Source organism: Anas platyrhynchos, chromosome 2 (assembly GCF_047663525.1).
Source record: "Anas platyrhynchos isolate ZD024472 breed Pekin duck chromosome 2, IASCAAS_PekinDuck_T2T, whole genome shotgun sequence".
Lineage (NCBI taxonomy): Eukaryota > Metazoa > Chordata > Aves > Anseriformes > Anatidae > Anas > Anas platyrhynchos.
In genome coordinates this window covers 108,515,868-108,537,736 of record NC_092588.1, presented here as the reverse complement: position 1 = coordinate 108,537,736, position 21,869 = coordinate 108,515,868, and the positions used below count along the sequence as shown (strand labels likewise).

General features: G+C 45.3%; 2 long non-coding RNA genes across 7 annotated transcripts in view; one reads left to right on the top strand and one right to left on the bottom strand.

Annotated features, from left to right (window-relative positions):
• Positions 1-8,607, bottom strand: part of LOC113842709 (uncharacterized) — a 170,031-nt gene extending 161,424 nt beyond the window's left edge. For 3 of the 6 annotated variants that reach the window (XR_011806879.1, XR_011806877.1, XR_011806880.1), the window contains exons 1-2: positions 8,346-8,484; positions 6,770-8,085 (exon numbers count right to left, since the gene is read on the bottom strand). This is a non-coding gene — a long non-coding RNA (uncharacterized lncRNA). Of the gene's footprint in view, positions 1-6,769; positions 8,086-8,229 lie in introns of all 6 variants that reach the window. The other 3 variants (XR_011806878.1, XR_011806882.1, XR_011806881.1) reach the window with 3 other exon arrangements.
• Positions 8,608-8,655: 48 nt separating this feature from the next.
• Positions 8,656-11,020, top strand: LOC140001559 (uncharacterized). The gene is made up of 2 exons (XR_011806884.1): positions 8,656-10,635; positions 10,752-11,020. It is a non-coding gene; the product is annotated as an uncharacterized lncRNA (long non-coding RNA).
• The last annotated feature ends 10,849 nt before the right edge of the window (positions 11,021-21,869 follow it).

The following is a 21,869-nucleotide window of genomic DNA, read 5'->3' as shown; positions in this document are numbered from 1 at the left end:
GAGCATGATTTTCCTAGCAGGAGAGCTTTTTTTCCTTTGTTTTTTGTGACCTATTACCAAAATTAAAAAAACAAAAGCAAGTTGTATCATCATCTTCTATTATCCTTATGTCTCTCACTCTTTATTTCTCCCCACACAGGTAACTCCTATCTAATGAATTAAAAAGAAGAAAGAAAGGAAGAGGAAAAGGCAGCCTTGTAGCTAGTACGATATGTTTCCAAGACAGGCAGAAGCTTTTTTCAGGAGACCAACAGATCAGTCAAGCATGGGACCAGTCTTTTTGCAACTCCCATTGGGAGCCTTCATGCCCTGAAAAGCCTCCTTTGTGCTCTCTGTGGGCAGCAGCCGGTGCAGAGCTCCAGCACTGGATGAACCCGCAAGGATCAGTGGCTGGAGGGGAAAAGGGGACAAGAAGGGTGACCCTCCTAAATAACTTCCACAAAGTGACTCATCCTTTCACTGTCAGCGTTAACATCTCTGCTCCTGCCAGCTGGGCAGCTGCTCTGGCCCTCTGAGCAGTCAGGGAATGTTTTGTTCCAGGGATGGGAAAAAGGGGGGAAACAACCCTTCTGCGTGCATGTGAGCGTGCATGTGTAATTGCCGTATGATTTCAGCTATTTTGACCTAATAAGAGTTGCTGCATTAGTCACCAGCTTTGGTACGAACAGATGGATTTGGAAGAATTTTTAAAACTGAAGAAGGAAGAAAGAAGAGAGATGAGAGATGTTGCAGACCCCAGGACAAAAGGGCATCCCTGCTGCCAGAGGTGGGGTGTTCCCATACAGCAGGGCTGGAGCCCACCACACATGGCATCCCAGGGCAGACAGCAGACCTACAGTACCCTGGGTTTTCTTCAAGTGGTGGCTTTCTGCCTCTATGCACTATGATGCCAGGAAACTCATCCTTCTTCTAAACTACCAGACTTGAGTACTGCACTTGAACAAGAAAATTTTCTCATGCAAAGAAAGAGCAGAGGTGATTTGTATAATACTTTCTTTAAAAGCCCTCAACACTTCTGACACATTATAGGATCACAGCTTTCAGGTCTTCATCTTAAAGCAGTAGTTCAAGTCAGCAAGGTTTGCTTGGGGCCCAGGTTGCCCATTTTTGTTCAGGGAGCAAGCTCGGTGCCTGACTGATCAGAAATGTCATGGCAAGCTATCAAAGCAGCTTTGATTTCCTACCCTCCAGATTAGCCAAACATAAGACTGGAATCCACAGGGTTGAGCCTACCAATGGAGAAAGGAGATTCATCACATCAGGAGCACCATTCCCTCAGCCAATATTTACTTTTCCAAACTGGGGCAGGCAGGCTTTTCCATCACACATGGAAACACAGGCAGTTCTCTACTAAAAATATTTCTTGGCCTCCCCACTTCTCTCCTCCCTACAGGACGTCCCCCTTTCCCTCCAAAAGCTGCCTTTTTGCATAGGTCTCAGCTGACTCCACTGCCAACAGGGAGAAGACATCTCTCCTGTGCACACACCTAGCTCCAGCAATAATCCACCCCCACCCAAAAGCCCCATCCAAGTCCTCAGAAAAACTCCCACTGGTTTCTACTCTGAGAAACAATTCCCACATTCCTTCCCTAAAGTCACTTTTTTCCCCTACCGTGTCCTTCTACATCCATATTCACTCTTTCCTTCAGCATCTTTCGTGCAGGCAGTGCAAGCAACATGTCCTTCCACATATCTGCAACACAGCATTTACCAAAGCATAACTACAGCCTTCATGCACAGGGCTGAAGATGGAGACAGAAAATATAGAAGAGGACTCTGCTAAGACATGAGAGGCATGGGGACCACAATACCTTGTTTGTAGGAATCCTGTTTCCAAAAATACAGGAGCTGGGAGTGCTGACATCAGCCCTGAACATCTACTCCAAACCTCATTCAGTGCATAGCAGAAGGGAGTAGAAAAGGCATCTTGCACTAAAATACAGGTCTGAACATCAGTGTCAGTAACCCACTACACTGGAAACTTGTAAGGACCTGCCCAAGCACGTACATTTTCATTTTGAAATAAGAAGAACAAATTTGGGAGCATAAAGGTTTTAAATTGTTGATTGGAAGATTTGTATGTAGGCAGAGTATTGTTTTCTTCTCCTGGCTCCCTGGGTAGCAAAACAGAAAAATTATATGTAATTAAAATGGAAACAGTATCAATTAGCTGTGATTCTCTGAGCTGTGGAAAGAGTAAACCAATGAGGAAAGACTGTTCTTATCCTCTGGCAGCCTCTTCACATCAAGATTATTCTGAAGATATCTTAAATCCACTTAAGCGTGAACTATGCAAACAAAATTTAAAAGAAATCAGTGCAGGTGGAGGGTTATTTACTAGCCAGTATAATACTTGATCACACGTATCCCGAGGAATTAACTTGATTGCTAGTACTTGAGCTCATTTCATTAATGTTACATCCTTGTCTTTCTTGAATTATGCCCCTGAAGTTTAAAGCCTAATCTAGATAGGGCCAGGCTTATCTCCTGCCTCTACAGAAAGTGTCCTTTGTGTCATTGTTTTTACATACTCCTAAAAATAGGACACATGCAAGGACAGCAAAAGTTAACAAGTTACTGTACCCAATCACACACAAAATCAGGAGATTAAAAACAATGAGGTAGATAGAGTCTGCTAGAGCACTGCCTGCAAGTCTCCTTAAACAGAAAATATTCTATTTCACAATAACAGTGATGATTCTGACAAAGTGGTGTTCTATTACAAAAAATAAAAATTAAAAAAATAACAATACACACCTTTTGGTTTTGATACAGACTTATTTTCTCGTATAAGATATTACTAAGAGGGAAAATTGCATCAGTTGAATCAATTGAGTCACTCACTCACTCAACAGCTTGCATGTCATTATTTAAGAATAGTGTATTACTGGGTACACATCAGCAAGTATAACATCCTTGTTTTGTATTAAAATTTTCAGATGAGGACATACTTGGACCTGAACCTGATGTTGACAGATACTTCCGATACTTCTCCTTCACAAGAGAAGCTGCCTACATACTCAGAATGAAGGAGGTAATTTAATACATTGTGGCCCAAACCCTACCTCATGACTCCAGGAGTCAGCCATTCACTGAAACACACACCATCGTTGTTTTATCTTCTTCAGGCATATTTTTCAGCTCAGAACCAAAGGGGCTAAGGCACACATACAGAAATCTTGAGGGGGGGAAAAAATAAATCCCTAAGTCACCATTTGGACATTTAATCTTGCAAGAGTTGCTAGAATCCCAAAAGGGAGCGCAACCTGGCCAAGTCAGTAGACTAAAAAAATTTCGGGTACGCTTTTTCACTCAAGAAGTTTCAAAACCAAGCTTCCTGTAGCCATGGACTTGTACAAGGTTTTCCATGTGCAGTAAGACCAAGCCATTTCATAGCACCATGAGTGAAATAAGGCTGAACTCTTCCTACCAACAGGATGGCTTATTTCCTTTTGCTCGTCATTTTGGCCTGATAGCTTAACACACCTCACAAAATTATTTCTGGTAAACAAATGAACAGCAAATTTTTTTTCCCCCCTAAACCTCAGGACTAACCTGCTGGTACCAGGCTGGGAAGTTCTGGTTGCATCAAGAGCACTCTTTGGAGCAGAAAGGAAAGCAACCCCCCGTGACTGAGGGCAGCCTGGAGGAGCCTCCTCTCTCCACCAAGGTCAGCCCAACACCGCGTGTCCTGCCCATCCTCTCCCATGGTGGGGCTCTGCTGGCCTCCCTCCAGGCAGGGAGCGTGTCACCTCCATGCCACCTGTCAGCACACTTGCAAGCTATCCACCAAGCAGTTATTTGCAAATAATTCTTTTAATGCTGACACATTTTATAAGTTGCCTGCAGATAATTAACAAATAGGGAAAAATACAATTGCATAGTAGAATAATTCATTGCTAATTATTCTCTCAGGCCTAAGAATGCTGCTGACCTTCTCGATGCATTTCTTTCAGTTAGCTGAGTACAAACAGATGCTGACCTTCATCAGAACAGCACTGATGTATTTCCTGAGGAAACACAAGTGAGAGCGTAAAGGCATGACCAAACACATCCCAGTCAGTCACACCTTAGTCATCAGGAGCATTTTCCAGAGTGCTTGCTGGGTTCCTGTGCTTTGCATTTTGGAGGAGTTCGGGAGTGCGTCACACAGAAATTCAAGTACAGCGGTCTTGGAGTTGAACACCAGAAAAACCCAAGGATGTAAAATGAGTGGGTGTTTCAGGTCGTTTCAGTCATTGTCTGTGCAAGTTATTTGTCAAGACAGCTTCTGGACCACAGTTACTCATCATTTGCATCAAGTTTTAAACTAGGGACAGCAAGAGCTGCAGATTTGAAATGTGACACCACACATCACGATTTAATGAGGCCTCTAGGGCTACGTGCAACACAGCCGCATTCCCCCTGCACGTACAAACACACTCATACAGTGAATCAGAACCAAGAGCATCTTGCAGAGCACCCCAGGGTTTTATTTAAAGGAAAAAACTGTGATTTGTCAGAGATACTACAGCTCCCCTGGAAGGAACAAGATAGTCTTTTCTGAGTATTTGTGCTCACGAAGACTTAGAGATCCTTGTCAGGAGTGGAAAATGGAATCAGTCTGTTTTTTAATCCTGAACAGCGGGTCACTTTAACAGCAAAGTTTCTACAAAATCATTTTTCTTGACCTGAAAGGATATACACACATACCCTCCAACAGACGGGAGCAGCAGTTAAGCCAGCATAGATGCTCCTTTCAAGGCCCCCCTGAACAGAGATGCCAGCACCACATAAAGACGGGTATTCATAGCATCCTCCCAGAGCAATTTCAGCCATCCAGCTTGGACATTTTTCACAGCAACTGAACTCAGAAACCCAAGTTTCCTCTGCAGTCCCTGGAGCAAGGGAGTGCGACCAAGAGCAGCTCTGACTGCCTCCGCTAGCTGGGCTGGGCCAGAGCGCTGCTCCCCATCAGGCACTTTGGGAAAAACAAGCTGGTGACCTCTGGGTGACTGACTGATTACAAGTAAACCAGTCTGAGGGCTTTGTGATGGGGTTCGGTCCACAACTAGCAGGATTAAAATCAAGTGCTTTAGGTAGCTCTGAAAGCACACAACGGAATAAAACGCCCAAAGCATCACACACCCTTTTACCCACATACATGAGGCAAAGAGAGAATTGCAGCGATAAACTTCAGCTTTTAATTATTAAGGAGGAACTGACCAAAATCTCTTGGCACCAATCCAGTTCTCAGTTCCCTTCTAAAGCTTATCAAACCTGCACTCACTACTCTTTTGCACACTTATAGGTGCAGACTCAGGGAAAGGGCTTCAAAATTGGAAATCTGAAAAAAAAAAAAAAAAAAAAAAAAAAAAGAATGAGTGCCTTTGTTTTAAAATAAAACTCATTAATTAAGGAACAGAGACTAAGTGTCACTGTTTCTATTTTCACAACTGCATCTCTCTGTTGGCTTATGTGTGGCATTTTTCTACCCTACAGGATCTACCTGCTTTTCCCTAAGTACACAGAAAGTACCACAGGTACTTGCAGCACCCAACTCTACTTTTTACGCAAGAACTGATACATGGAAATTAAGAGCTCTAATGTAAGATTTCTATTTCATGTGCAACACTGGATAAAATGATGATAGGAAAACTGGTCCTGCCTATGTTTTCTAATTGACCCTAGCCATCATTTTGACTCTGAGCAGTGAGGTAATCAGCCACATCTACAGAATACAGATCCCCCGCCTGAGCTCTGCCACTGAGGACAGCTCTGTTCACAAGGACACTTCACAGAAAATAAGAACAATAATTAATAATAAAGATAAACAAGAAGGAGAACGTGTTCTCCTACTGAAACTGTTCTCCATTGAGCTGCTCCTCTGCTTGCTCTATTTAAATACCTAGGACACTCTGTCACCAAGATTAAATTCATGTAACTGGCAGGGACTGGCCATCAGTTCTTCCACAGAAAGAGCATTCTTGAAAAGGTGCCTGTGTCTTTCAGATATAGATACCTATACAGGATGAAGTGATTACCCCTCAGTCCATTTTTGATACACTGAATGCACTAACCTCCTTACAACCCACCATAATAAGGAGGTTTTCTAGCACCCTCACCATCCTGCTGACCCTCCCTTAGACTTTCTTTGCACACCAGCTAGTGGCTCAGAAATGGTGTATGAAAGTTAGGGCCCTTTCAACACAAACTTCACTGTTGCAGGCGCAAAAGAAAGAGAATATCAAGACACTAGCTTCCCTGAATTAATATTTTTACATGACTATTTATTAGCTTTTGCAACAAGAGTCTCACTTGTTTATAGGCACAGGTTGTCACCTACTGTTCTCAGGTCATCTTCCTTCATTTGGCTGGACTAACGCATCTGGTTAGAATGGGATGCAGAAGAAACCCTAAAGACAAGTAAAAGCCTAGATCACCTCAACACCCCAAACAAGCATAGCACCACATACTTTGAATACTAATTGCTGAGACGTGTTGAGTTGAACCACAGGAAGAAAGACTTGTTTGAAAATGCTAAAACAACATCAGCCCAGCGTACACTCCTGCAAGTAAAACGCTTAAATATTCAAGACAAAGATAGAGAACAGACATAGAAAACAAAGTCTACTACTACTACAAAAAAAAAAAAAAGTTCTTTATTAAACCATTGATTGTTTCCATTACTCATAACTTTTAGCAGAGGTAAGAGCAAAGAAAGGAATCTACTACTTCCACTCACTAACCTCACAGCAAATCAAAAAATACTTTAAAAACAAGCACTTACCTAGGAATTTTCCCCAAAACTTTCGCTTCCCCTAGTCATTTCCAAAGCCATCCTGCTTCATACAGCCAGCAAGAGCGAAACTCCCATCATAAATACCTGTGCTGCTCACTACAGGCTTTCATAATCCTAAAATCATTAGTTTACAAATGGAAACAGCTGTGGTGGTGAGGGAGCAGCAGAACTAACATCCTTCCACCACTATTTTCTCCTTGCTTTCATCTTAGCATGAAGAGATGGGAGCACTCAGTGTGCTTTATCTTTTGAGACTATTTACTTATATTTTACTTTAAAACCGTATTTTCCTTTGTTACCTTCACTACTCTGTTTGCACATTCCATATTGCTTACAGAGCCGGCTCTAGAGGCCTTGGGAAAGAAGGCTAAATTTCACTTTTGTCTTTCCATAAATATTTTCTGTTATCCCTGGGGAAACCAAATTCAACTTTTCCAATAACAGCAGAGAAAACATGAGGGGAAGGAGTTTTGGGGAATCTGGGACTAATAAGTGACATTTTGGGACTGCTGATAGAAATAAGATCCACATCTGTGGTTGGAGACAAGGTCCAGAGCAACCTGCTCTGGGTAGCCTGGCTTGGAGCAGGTGACCTCCAGAGGTCCCCTTCTACCTCAACCATTCTGTGATTCTGATATGCAGGTGGAGCTGAGATTGACTGAAGATTTGGGGGCTGGAACAAGATACAGAGACCAAGAGGGACAGGCTTACTGTGGAAAAAAGTGTTTCTGGAAAGGCCTTTTTCTCTTTTCACAGACTCTTCCAACCAGAGATCCCTGCCCATCATTTCTCCAACCTTGAGACCACCATGTGCCTCTGTGACTACTCCCCTTGCTCCCAATCTCTCCTCTGTTATTCCCCTCTCTGAGAAGAGGCAGAAGAAGCTCAAGGAGTACTTTGAAGTACCACAAACCAGTATTTGTCCATCTTATCACTACCAAGCCCCTCAACATGCTCTCACCCCCTTGTGACAAAGGCCAACAGCTGGGCAAGCACAAGGCCAGGACCAGCATCCCATGTGTCAGGGGCAAGGCAGGCAGGTAGCAGCAGGAGGAGCTCGCTGTGGACCACAACACCACGTACACAGCCTGGGTGCTGCTCCTGCAGTGGTGATGGCTCTGCTGAGCAAGGGAGGACGCAGCACGTCAGTACTGCCAGAGAGCATCCGTACGACGACGATGCTGGATTCTGCTTTCTCTATTAATAGGGCAGCAACTTCCTGCGCCTGCAAGACTCGGAGATGCTTTGAAGTAAAATCGGCTTTTCCGGAGGCTGATCAAAATAGAAATCCAAGCTGCCTAAATCTGCAATGGAAATTTCAATCAACATCGGGTTTTTAAATAAGATGTGGTCTCTATTCTGGGTCCAAATGAATTGATTAAAGAAATCAGATATACAAATAAGGCTTTTGGTCCACTGCTCTGCACCACCCCCCAAGCAAAACTTACAGTTGCTGTAAGAGGAGCATTAACTCTCAGAGATCCCAACCTCTCTCTTGTTTCAAGACTACACCAAAGATACCAGCAATCCGTTCAGAGAAAATGAAAAATCACTGAAAATTTACACAGGTAGAGACTCTGTTTCTCATGTTTCTAGCCATTTCTGATCAGCAAAAATCGGCCTCCCAAAGAGTTAACGTTCAGCTGACCGGCAAAGCGCAATGGGCTCATCGATAACGCCGAGCGCGCAGCGCTGCCTTCGGGAAGGGAAGAAGCCATCTCGGGAGACAAGCGAAGCAATTGTTTGCTTTCTCTCGTGCTCGCCGAGTGCCCTGCGGTAACCCTCGTGCTCTGAAATACTCATATTGGTTATTTCGAAGTTGGGTGCAGAGCTGTGCTTTCCCATGGCTGCCACTAATGACTTGCAGCTGTTGCTAATCTGTGCCTCTGATTTCCTTTGATTACTATGTGTATTGATGCCTGTGGTAAATAGGCATCTGCCAGGTGCCAGCACAATCAGGGGGAAAATATAAAAAGTTCCCTGTTTCAAATTCAATGTGACATTGTGTTAGTTGAGAGGCAGCCGTTTAACTATTTAAGGGGAATAGTTTCCTGGGCTCCTCGCTGCCCTCCTGGCTGTGGAGGAGGCCCTTGTGCTTTTTGGTGAAGACAATCCCCCCAGGCCCCAGCTGTAGGAAACAGTGATGGGGAGAAGTTGGCAGCTTTGGGGAGCCTCCCAGCCGTATCTCAGCCCACAAGAGATGCTGTTTGAGCACAGGGAGAGCACAGGCTCTCCACAGCATCCCATTCCCCAGGCACGGCACGGCACCACATGGCCACCCTCTCTGATCGCAGGCAAGGGCTGGGGCTGGCTGCATCCCACTGCCAGGAGCACACATTTCTCTTCCCAAGGCTTTGTTCCTGCTTTATTCTGTGCTGCGGGGCAGCGTGGCACCTCTGCTCGCAGTCCTGGGCTGGAAGGAGCGGAGCAGCAACTTCCCACAGCCCACTAGGAAAATACCCATCTTGTGGGAATCCAGGGCTAACATTAGATTTTCCATAAGGAAACATAAGGGCCTCACAATAAGAAATGTCCCTGGATGAGTTCTCTCTGTAGGGCACTGCAGTGTGACTTGCTCCCAGCACTGGCTGCTGCGTGCTTTGCCCCAGCCCCTTCAGCAATTTCTGCGGGCATTTCTCATCCCTCCCTGTACAGCAGCCAGCTGAAGATGCCACGCAGCTGTTCCTCGGCTCCATCCATCATCCTTCTTCCTGGTAGCAGGTAATTATTTCCAGCTGTTAATTATCCAAGACCATCACACCTGACCCATATTGTTTGCCTTTCATTTGCACCTCATGTGCTGAAAATAAATACATAAAGCAAAGCCTCAGAGACGTGCCAGTTAGAGGCTACTGCCAGGGAAAGGAGTGAGCTGTCTGCTTTTGTGGTTCATTTCCTCAGTTTGTGGACCCAGGCATTTATGTGCAGGCTTGCATTTATGGGGCAGCAATGAACTGAAGGGGAACCTGTGGAGCACAGCAAAGGATGCACGCCTGTTACTCACAAAAGTGCTGAAGGAAAACCCCAGACATCCACATTTGCTGCGAGTGAAGTATTTTGGTTTAGGCTTGATCTAATCATTATTAGAAAGAAGGGATTGTTCAGCTCAGGAGAGGCTGGTGATGTTGCACCTGACAAGGTGCTAACTCCTTCCCACTAGGAAAAGGAGATGGCAGAAAATTTAAGTCATGTATCTAAATGTGCACGCACAATCTCTATAGCCGCAGCCATTCACTGAAGCTACCAAAAAATAAAAAGCCATCTGATGCAATATAAGTCCTATGGAAAGGGCTAGATCTAACTCCTCTTAAGCTGCTGGAAAAGGAAGGCTGAGCGTACCCACCCTCCTAAAACAAGGCAAATCATGATGCCTTAGAAATGAAAGGGCTCTTGGCTAACAGGGATAGGGCTGAGCTCTGTTTCAAAGTGCTAGGATGGCAGAAGGAGTTGGAGACGAGCTGATTCAGGTGCAGGAGGAGAAAGGCCTTTCACAGCTGTACCACAGCCCATGGGAAGGGGGTGTGGAGGACAGGGTGTTCGAGCCTGGTAGCAATCTACAGGCAGCGTGGGGTATGAATAAAGATACTGCCTCCTTCAGCTTTGGGGTTTGGTCATTACATCAGAGCCTGCCAAGAAAAAGCAAACTGGTCTTTGTAATTGCTGCTGAATGAGAGAAGGCAAAAAGTCCTGTAACTACTACAATGCACATCCACAGGATTCTCCTTGGCTTAAAGATGAGACACTATTGTGCCCGGGACAATTCCTGGGGGGAAAAAAATGGTCTGGAAAAGGGTTTTCTTAGGCATTTTCATGCCTAAACTTCCAGATTCCTTAAAACTGAGACTAGTTTTATGGTAAGACTGAGCCTGATTTTACAATCAGCATTATGAAGTTGTAGAAACATTACACTTTGATGCTTTAGAAACAAAAAACAGTGCTTTTGTCTCCTTTCTGTGTCCATGTGTTGCAGACCATGAGCTGTGCACAGGCACCATGATGCACCCATCGCACCTTTGTCCTCCAGCTGCAGGCATCTTACTCTGCACCTGAGCCCTCAGAGCCAAGACCTGGACACAGTGATGTGGGAAGGCACATCAACCTCCATACCATCATATAGTCACTAAACATCCTCTCCAGACCCCCTCTTTCTGGCATTTCCCCAGGGCCAGCAGGCTTCTGCCAAGCAGCACCTACAACAACCCCATACTGGCCATCCTCAAGGAGGTTGGAGTTGAAAAACTGAAAAGCTGAATACTGAGCCTCAAGACCTCCACCGAGGAGGACATCGTGTCCTTCCCCTTTTAATTAACACTGAAACTTCAGTCATCCTCTGGGCTGCAAAGCAAGTCCTTCCATGCGCCCAGCTTGGGGAAAAAATGGGGACATTTGCAAAGAGTGGCGAAGCACAGCTCTTGGCACTTCCCAATTAGTATGTTTCAACTCACTTCGGAAAGTCACATACCCTTGCTCAGATGTGGCTGGGGACGCAGAGGGGCTGGAAGGTTTTACATTTCACCACTGAGACTCCCAGAGGTTTTGCCAAGTCCTTAGTAAGTTATTCAGAAGGAAAACAAGGACCCGGCTGGGCTTCTCCTTTGTGTGGGTCCTGCTCCGGGCTCTGGCACCTGAGCTGGCAGCTGCACTTCTCTGTAATGGCACGGGGGAGAAGGGACATTCATGCTGTCATCCCGGCTGGCGTATCTTGTTTCTGCAAGCTCACATCTTGTAACTAGCCTAAGCTAGTCAGCGCCGCGTTTTTCAGGGGAAAGAAAAACATCTGAACTTTGGCATCAAAAACCCACTGGAAACTGGCCATGGCCTAGAATGTAACTGAGCCCTTCAGCTCAGCTTTCATTGCAGAGAGGTTTCCCAAGAGAAAATGCCCAGAGGACTGAGAGCAAGGAGTTTCCTAACAGCTCAGAGACCCGGTTTCTGCAGTGCTGAAGCACACACACCACACATCCTGCTCAAAAGCAATCTGCAGCCTGACATCACCTTTGTAGGGAGCACGCTTGTGCTCCCAGCTTCCCCACAAGCTGAGGGTGCCCAAGGGCTTCAGGTCCTGGGGGCAGCACTCAGTCCCTCCCAAGCACCCCTTCCCACGTGGCAGCAGGGATCACGGAGAAGACCCAGGGAGCACGGCTCCCACATGGGAATAGCAAAGCAAGACACAGTCTGCCCCTGCTTTCCTACACGGATTCACACAGTTATCCCCCAGATATTGTCTCACCCCCCAGGCACGCTGAGCAGAGCAGGCAGTGCCTCCTTTCAAGGCTGCCCCATGCTGTTATTTCACGGAGCCAGCAAGTGCCTTGCGGTGGACGGATGCACCACTCAGCTTGCCACTCTAATCTCTCCCCACCATACCTAGGAATGGTTATACAGATAAAACAGAGGCTGGAAACTGTTGTTGTATCAAAGCAGATCTGTGGTATCCAGATTCTGTGCAGCTCTATTGTGCTCTCCTGTGCTGGTTCTCTATTTTTAAAATCTGAGCTAGGAAAAATAAATTACTCTCGACCTGAGTGTGAAAAAGTTTTCTTTCATACTGGCATCTTAACTTTATCTGATAATGAGACTCAAGTAATTTCCTTGAGTTTCAGCTGTAGCAAGTAATGAAACAGTGAAATCTTTCTTCACTGATTAACAGTATTAGGCTTCCAGAGAGCACAGCTACTGCCACAGAAGCAATTCTCCAGTCTCAGCAAATATTAGAAATTCACAGGTAATACCAACCTCATTGGTATCCTCTTTCCCTCCCCAGCTTCTGTCTCGCTCAGTATTTTAGGTCAGCAGCACTGCAGCAGAACAACTTCCTAAATCATGAAACAGCTTTAAACCTCTCAAGATCTCACAAGATCTTGGGGGAAAAGGTTTGAGATTTGTGGTTTTGTTTTCTGGGGTTTCAAATCCCTAAGGGTCATCATTTCAAGATTTTCTTCATGTCTAGGAGAGGAGGCTTACTCATTCTCCCTTGATATTTTCCAGCTGTATCCTTGCTTTACCAAGTGAGAAATATCTCATCCAAATTACATGGGAGAGCAATGAGAGTCTATTAACTTCAAGGGGCTCTTGATCAGCCTGGTAGACTTCTGGTCAGAAGTGGCTTCATGTAAAAGTCTATCTGCATACCAGGCTGAAGCTGCATACAGACTGTTTCTTGAATCCACATCACTCTTAATCATATGAACTCCACATCCTCCATTACAAGTTTTCAGATGCATCAACACATCGAAGCTAGCGATGAGCAAACTGCAAAAGTTTCTCTTCAGGTTTGTCCCAGAGCTGCAAGAAGCTACACTTGTGTTTCACTGCAGATATCCCCCCCACAAAGCGGCTCATCTGCTCTGCAGGGACACCCAAGGTTTCTTTCTGCAGCCAGGAGACCACAGGCAGTCACGTGCAGAACCAGTCACACTTCACAAAGAAGCGAAAGTGTCATAACGGAGAACAATTACGACAACAAGCAGTAGCTGTGTTACAGAAAGAACAATCTGGAGTTATTGTAGAGAAGCTTTTTGGAAAATAGCTAGTAATTTTGGTTCGCAAACGGCTATAAGCATCTGGTCTCCAGTGAGTACCTGTTCTCTGGCAGCAAGATGCCTCCCCCACAAGTTTCAGAGGCTGGGCATCAAAAAACAAAGAGACATCCCAAAATTTACTGAGCGCTTGGCCTCAGGCTGTCATTGATAAACACATTCCTTTTCAGTCTTGAGACAATTGTGTGGGATGATAAAGCTGTGGACAAACCTTCCAGAAGGTTTTCTTTTTTTTTTCCCAAATGCTGCATGTCTCATTCCTGCTGATGCTCGCGGACCTGCTGCTCACGGTGCCTGTGCAGCCTTTGGTGACGGATCGTGACGTTAACTCTGGAGCCTGTGACAACCACGTGCCTGCCTACAACTGAAGTCAGTTACACATGCACTCACACATAAGCCTGCTATTTGGGTATTAATTAAATAAGCTTTCAAAAATAGTTTAAGCAAATTAGTTCCTGACACATTGCACATCTTGAGCGTTCCATTTGTGGCCTTTCATTTGTAAGCGATCATCCACAGAGTGAAAAGAAGCACACTTCACTCTAATTAGGGAGGAGCTAATTATCCTCCATCAATTAGATCCTACAACACTTATCTGTAAACAGTTGCTGGAAAGGTACATAACAGATTAGTGACTGAAGACCTAATTAATAAGGAATAATGAGCTCCTTCCTGCACGAGATGGAGGAAGCGTGCTCCCACTCCTTGAAAAAGCCCAGTGATAAGAGCCATAAAGCTGACCACAATTGCGGCAAGAGCCATTTCATACACAATAGCTTCCAAATTTTTACATCCGATCTGCAGCGTGAGCTTTCCTGGCTTGGCTGTGTGGCAGCGCTATGTCAATCCTCCCACTGCTGACATGGCTCTGACTCCCTGGTGCACATACCCAGGAGCGCAAAGCCCGAGGAGCTTCTTCCAAGGAGAGAAAATGGAATTGCTTTGTGGCGAGCAGGGGTCACAGGCTCTTTTCGGGGTCTTCTCTGCCACTGATGCTCTGGGTTTCTTCCTGCTCTGCCTCCGGGCACACAGGCACACACTGACCTTCATTGCTTTCGTGAAACTTTCCATGCACAGAAAATCTATCAGTGTTATGTTTCCTCCACTTCTCCGGACTGAAGAGATCTTAGCCACTTGGCCCATGTTTTCTGAGCCTTACGTCACCCTCTGAGCCATGGTTTATTGTCATCTTCTGCTTCTGTGCATCTAAAATTGTGGTTTCCAGGACTGCACTCCAATGAGGACTCGGCACTGCCACATAAAAAGGCATACTTCTTTCCCATGTCCTACCAGAGCAACAAGCGCCCATTTTTATGACAGTAATCTCGTTACTACCTGTCTGAGGCCAGAGCAAAGCAAGCCCCAAGCTATCTGAGGTCATATCTTTCTTTTTAAGCATAAAATTTGTGGACATGCCAGTGAATTCGTGACATTACTGGATATATGGATTGAGAAGAAACATCTGAAGAAGTCCACTAAGCCTCTAGTAGTGTGGCACAGGAACACAAGTCAATCCTTTCTGAATATAGATAGTTACAGACCTGACAAGCAGTCATTTCTCCTGGACCACACTTTGCCATCTGCTTACGAGATAGTCCCCGGAGTATTATTCAAGCCAAGATGTGCCACATAATTTGACTTACCCACTTGGATGACTGTCCCATCAAAGAAGGGAATTAGATTGGTTCAGCATGGTTTGCTTGTGACAAACCCATATTGGTTGAGTTTTTAATAACATTTTATATTCTTTTGGTACATACAAGAAGGAGAGTTAATTAACATGTTTAGGTATCTTTGTAGGCCATAATGTTAGGCAATCTGGTTAACTATTTCTCAGCCATCTTTCCCCCACACCTCTACTTCCTTTTTTTTTTTTTTTAGAGAAAAAGGAATCATCCTGGTTTATCTTCAGACCTCTGGGATCTCTGAAGTGACTTTTTCTTCACCTTTTTCTGTTGATATAAATACATTCAGCTTTTCTAAGTTTTAATTGACTTTGACCAGATATTTTCTTCTCAAAACTGAAGCAAAAACATTGAATTTTTCAGCCCTCATGCCTTCTCTATTTGTACTTCTTTTCACTGTATTAAAGACGTTTGCTTTCCTCCGTGTATTTACAGAAAAATGGCATCTTTGACTTCTTCCTAATTGGTTTTGCATGTGATTTTTTTCTGATTGCACCCCAGCATGCCTGTGTTGCTTTGTTCTAGTCATTGTCAATTACGTGTCCCTCTTTCTACCTATCACACAATTCCCTTTGATTTCTAGGTCTTGGCACACGATGCAGTTGGATTCTTGTCTCCTGCTCAGGTTCCTCTTTCTTTCACATCAGGGTAGCTTACCATTCTTCTTTTGTTAATGGCAGTTTCAGTAACTGACAGTTCATTTATCTTTAGGATTATCTTCCCAGAAGATACACATTTACTTGTTTCCCAGGCTTGTTGACATCTGCTTTTTGAAGTTCATTACCTTTTTCTGCTTCTTTCACTCCTTTCTTTTCTCAGAACAGTGATTCTGTTGTTTCATGGTTGCTTTCACTCAAATTACCTTCTACTTCTGGTTTATCTCCATCCATTCCTCCTGTTCAGACTCAAACCTGCAAACAGACACTACTCAGAGATTTTCAGTATTATAAACACTGTGTTTGGATTAATACAAAAGATGAATAGACAGGCATGGAAGTGATGCTCTGGTGTTTACGCACTAAGGTGTCTCTCCCTGAAGCATCTTACCCTCCATCCAACAGAGGAAATGCATGACAAGATGTGGAAAAGCCAGACCCTGGGTTCCTTTAAAAATTCTCAACTCTATTAGTAGTTAGCTAAAAATATCAGGAAACGTATTCTACGTATAAGTTATCTTAATCAATAAACCTACGAACTTCCTATGAAATTTGTTCTAGCCCACACCAAACAAAAATCTAGCTCTGAATCCCTTGAAAAGATAAGAAATGTTTCCTGGGGAAACAGTGGCAGAGGTTATATAGGAGAAAAATGCAACATCAACAACAGAAAGAGAGAAAACAGCTCAGAAGCCCAAACCCCAGAAAATTCCCTGTTAGTAACTCTCCTGTTGGTTCAAGGATCTCCATGAAAGATCACAAAGGTGAACAAAGTCTTTCTAAGTGACCTGGACCCAGACTGTTTTAGGCTTTACACTGATCAGAGGCACCTATGTAAGGGTTCCTGTGCACTACTGCAGCAGAGTGCTCCAACATCTACAGCAATTACACCACAAACATCACTCCTGAGGTACGCAACTCCACATGCCCAGGAACAGGCAGAATGGGCAGAGTGATAATGATTTAATGCACCGTTTAAAAAAAAAATACACTGAGGCTTCCAAGTGGTTTGCAGGGAAAGAATGTATGAAAGAGCATTGATTGTTTTCTGAAAACGTTCATGTGGTGGTTTTACTCAGCTAACTACACCACAACCACTTTCTTACTCCCCCTCCTCAAAGAAAAGAAGAAGAAAAAAAGGGAGAAAATACAATGGAAAGGGCTCAAGGGTTGAGATAAGGACGGGGAGATCGCTCAACAATTATCATCATGAACAAAACAGACTCAATGTAGAGGGAGATTGATGTAATTTATTGCCTATCGCTAGCAAACTAAGAACACCTTCCCCTCACCCACCTTCTTCTATATCTCCCCCCACCCTGAACAGCGCAGTGGAACAGGGACTGGGGGCTGTGTCAGTCCCTGATGCTTCATCTCCACCACTCCCTCACGGTCCCTCTCTGCCCCTGCTCCCCATGGGGTCCCTCCCACGGGATGCAGTCCTTTCCAAAATGATCCCACATGGGCCTCCCACAGGCAGCAGCTCTTCAAGCACTGCTCCCACACAGCTCCATCCCACGGGGTCCATCCATCCCCCAGGAGCAAACTGCTCCAGCATGGGTCCCCCACGGGCAGCAGCTCCCCCCAGAGCCCTGCTCCTGCGTGGGCTCCTCTCCATGGGCCGCAGCCTCCTCCAGGCCACATCCACCTGCTCCACCGGGGGCTCCTCCACCCATGGGGGGGCTGCAGCGTGGAGATCTGCTCCATGTGGGACCCATGGGCTGCAGGGGGACAGCCTGCTCCACCAGGGGCCTCTCCACAGGCCACAGAGGAACTGCTGCTGCCTGCCTGGAGCACCTCCTGCCCTCCTGCTGCACTCACCTGGGGGCATCTTCAGCTGAAGAAGTCAACAGTCAGGGAAGGTTAGGGTGAGACTCATTTTGTCCTGAATACATGACTACAGGTGAATTCAGCGCTGCTGAATGCATGGACTAGATATCCATTGACTATCATGGCAGCCAAAACCACTCGGTCAGAAGAACAAGGGAGAAGTTGGCAGATTGCTCCCAGCTCTCTAGTGAGCACAGCTAGCACAGGAGCAGATGGCCAGGGCAAAGCAGTGGGACTCACCCTTCCTAAGAGCACTTAGACAAGCCTGCAGAAGCAAAGGTTTCAGAGAAGCCAGACCCTTCTGGGCAAAGCAGAGTGAAATGGTGACCCTGTGATGTGCTCTGCGGGCCTCTTCTCCTACACTGCGACTGACATCTTGCAGGGGGTCACTTACAGGAAAAGACTCATGCTCTCCCCATTGTGCTACAACTACTCTGCTCCTTTAAAAAGTTGCTCGCATCTGTTCACTGGAGGCAACTACTGCGGCAGAATTGTTATTCCACAGTCCTGTGCAAAATGTGGGTAGCTTTGCCAAGGATATAATGACCTATATTTGTCACCTTCAGCACACCAAGCATCTCTCAGCATCACTGCAAGCGAGCGACAATTCCCCATGCCAGCAGCAGCAGCAGAACATATGATTGAGTTGAGATAAAGCTCGTGATGTGCTCGAGGTGCAGTTAGAGAAACAGGACAGGTAGGTGAGTGCTGGTCAAAGCCTGTGGTGGCACAGCCAAGGAGAGATGGAGGGCACCTGCTCTACTTTGCAGTCCCTTTCAATGCAGAAGGTTTGGAACACAGCCTCAGGCTCCAGCTCTCCAAGAGGGGCTCTGGTCCATGTGCTGAAGTGTATAAGGGTGGAAAAAAAGGGAAGTTTTTCTTGTTGGTCTCCTGAAGAAGCTAAATGTACATGAAGGTAAGGGATGAAGCAATGTTATAACCCAGTCTAAGCATATAGGATGCCCTAGCAGGCAAGAAGTCACACTGAACAGCCCAACCCTGCTGCTGGCAACTGTGCAAAGGTGGTGACATTTGGTCACATCAACCTTCACACACACCAAAGAAAGTGCTTGCAAGAAAACAGCGGGAGGGATGCCCAGAAGGGAGAGTGAGGGAAGCCTGGTTTCACAGAGGAGGCTTCATTCCAGCCAGCAGAAACCAGCACGGCAGCAACATCCAGTGTGACGGTGAGATGGCACAAGGAAAATGGGACTTCTTGGGACTCTCCTTCAACTCCACAACAGGCAAATGTCTAATAGGATTGAAATACTTTCACACTAAAAAAAAGGTGCAAGTGAAGGCAGTATTTCTCAAGCATCTTAGTAATAAAATATATAATTTTTCATAGTTAAGTTTACATATTTAGTCTGAATACAAACAATATTTAACTATAATACAAATAATTAATATAAGACTTCAGTGAGAATCAACTCTGCAAAATGGGAAGCCTTGGAATATAAACATTTTCTGCAGGCTTTTTGTTTAAAAATTTTGTTTTAAAATGACCCTGAGCTGCCTGAGCAAGTAGATTTCGCAGGAATCAAATAATAAACTCTGAAAAAGCCATTCTTTGTAGGACACAGATCACCTGCAATAAACCGATACTCCCAGCCTCTGGTGAATTGGAGCCAGATCCCTGTTGCAGCCCAGATCCTTGATGATTAGGGTTAGCTCTGCCTTTTCCGTGCTTTGTCCCCAGGGCACAACCGAATGGCAGCGTGGCCAAAAAAATAAATGCCAGCCTAGACCTGGACCTGGCATGTGCATGTCCCCAGCCGTGAAGCCAGGGCTGTGCCCATGCACCCCCTTCATTTTGCCAGCATCCCGGCCACTTCTGCAGGCAGCCATGGTGTGGGAAACGTTCAGGAAATATCTAATCTCATTTTATGGCTCATTATCTGAACAAATGCTAAATCCAGAAACATTTTTAGCCCACCCAAGGTTAAAAACCGGGTTTGTCAAACAACTCACCTGGGCGAGGCCAGCCCCTTTTGCAGCTAGCCAGCTTTTTGGTTGGCTAACCCTGCCCAGCAGCTCCCCTCTGGGACAAAAAGCAGGGAATCCAGCTGCTGCCGCTGCCAAGATGGTTACGACTACTATTTCAGGAATTTGTCCCTCTTCGCTTCCCACAGAAACTGTTGGATCAAAGACAAATTTGATGGTAAACAACCAGTACTTGCTACCTCGAGGGCACCAGAAGGAAAGGGAGATTTCAAGAGCAAAAATCATTGTCACCTGTGTGAAGGTGAGCCTGCCTTCAGACCTATAAAGCCTCAGGGAAGAGGTTGTAAAGCCTTGGAAAAACATTATTGTCCATACAGTAGTACTGATTTTTTTATTTTTTAAATAATTGATGTGTTTTTTAAACACTATGATCCAGCGAGGAGAGGAAAGCGGGTCCCTTGTCAGCAAGCAGCTAGTCTATACGTGAGTGGCTGCAGATGCTGTGGGTGGCCTTCACATCGCACAAGCCCTCCGGCAAGGAGTAAATCCATCCCAGTTCTAAGGGTCAACGTGATCGAGTCTCTTTTCTTTCCACACGTATCCACCACTAGAGGTCACAGCGTATCTCTTCCTCTGGAGAAGGTTGCCCTCAGTTAAACCCCAGTTGCTGAGCGCAACAAGAAATTATATCCTTTTAATCAAACTTTCTGCTTGAGGAGCTCCAACCCAAACGACTGATAAGAGTCAACTGGCAGAAACTTTAAGCCTGTGATTTTTCCTTTCTTAGCATCCGACATACAGACTTGGGGCTTTAGGTTTTATACACAAAGATGTTCCCTTTAGCAACCAAGCTTAGTTTTCTCATCCAACTTACCTTCTGGCATACTTTCAAGACAAACCCAGGCTTTTTTTTTTTTTTTTTTTTAATCCATCCATTTAGTTCTAGCAATTTCAGTGGATTATAGTTTACCTGTGTGCTTATTCTTGCATGCCCAAACACCAAAGGACATGCACAGAGTCTTTTGCCTGCCATGCAAATGAAGCAAAGTGTTTTCTCAGACATTTTTCATTAGTTTTAGATGGAGTTTTGAAGTCCCAGTTTTGGTCCTGGCACAGATGGCCAGGAAGCTGATCTACATGTCTGCCATACAGTTGGCTCCTAGCATGAGGAAAGCTGTGCATACAAGTTCATATATAAAATAATCACAACCCCACCACCACAACCTTGAGCCATTCTCTGTCCCAAACACGACCCTCACCATAGTCAGCTTTTGATTCTTTTGGGGGGATCACTGAAGCCACTTGATCTTTTCAATGTTCTCAGATATGTGAAGGGGAACAGAAGGCAAGGACCTGTTGATCGTGAGCTCTGCTAGGCTCTGCTCCCTACACCCTATTTTAGGGAAAGGTAAGAAGTGACTCAGAACAGTTCTGGAAACATAAAAAACATAAAGCATCTGGATGCTTTGCTAGCTGTGAGGAAGATATTACCAAAATTGGGGTTTAACGTCATCAACATACAAGACTTGTGAACCATTGGCTAGTAAGTTTTGGGCAAGCACTACTGCTTTCGCTATGCCATAAGCCCAATCACTTGTGGCTTAGTTACACCATGATTTTAGGAAAGGCATCTCATCATGATTTGGTAACTCCAAGTGATGGAGAATTCACCCAGGTCACCAGCTGGACACCTGCAGCAGGGTGGGAAAACCATTCACCCCATGGAAGTGCACTGCTCTTTGTGGAGCTGACAGCTCTGCTCCTTGTGCATCACCTGAGAGTAGTCTGCAGACCTCCAGGAGATTTTTGACTTTGCCTCCCTCTGATTTTGCACCTCCCTCGTGTTCAAAGCACACTACAACTTATGTGTCAGAACAAACCTCCAGGCTCCAATGAAGGGGACCATCATCACTGTTTTCCAGGTAATAGTCTTTAAAAAAATATATATAGATGGCTATGCAGACGGTTGCCACCTTTTTAAGACACCTGCACCTTTGTTCTTTTTAACAAGAGACCATTAACCTTGTTTTAAAAATACACAGGTTGGGGGGCAGTAGTTTGAGCATTATGTTTCTGTTTGGCTACACGTGCTGCCCTTGGTGCCAGCACTTTACATCCTATCAAGGATTTAAACTCTTCTGGGATTATGGCAAGGTTTTTGTGATGGCTGAAAGCAGGGGTCACTCCAAGTAATTACTGCTGCTGCCCCCAAGGACACGAGCAGCAGAAATGATTTATCACCACTGGCATCGTGGCTCCCAGAGGTGTGCCAGGGAACAAGAAGGACTGAAGCAATGCTAATGGGATACCTGCAGCATTTCCAGTCCTCCTGCTCTCAGCAGCAAGAGCCCTTGTGGTGGAGTTCCCCTGGAAGCTTCAGGCTGGGAGGAAGGCACAAAGAAAGGGAGCGTAAAGTCGTTTTGTAATACACCAT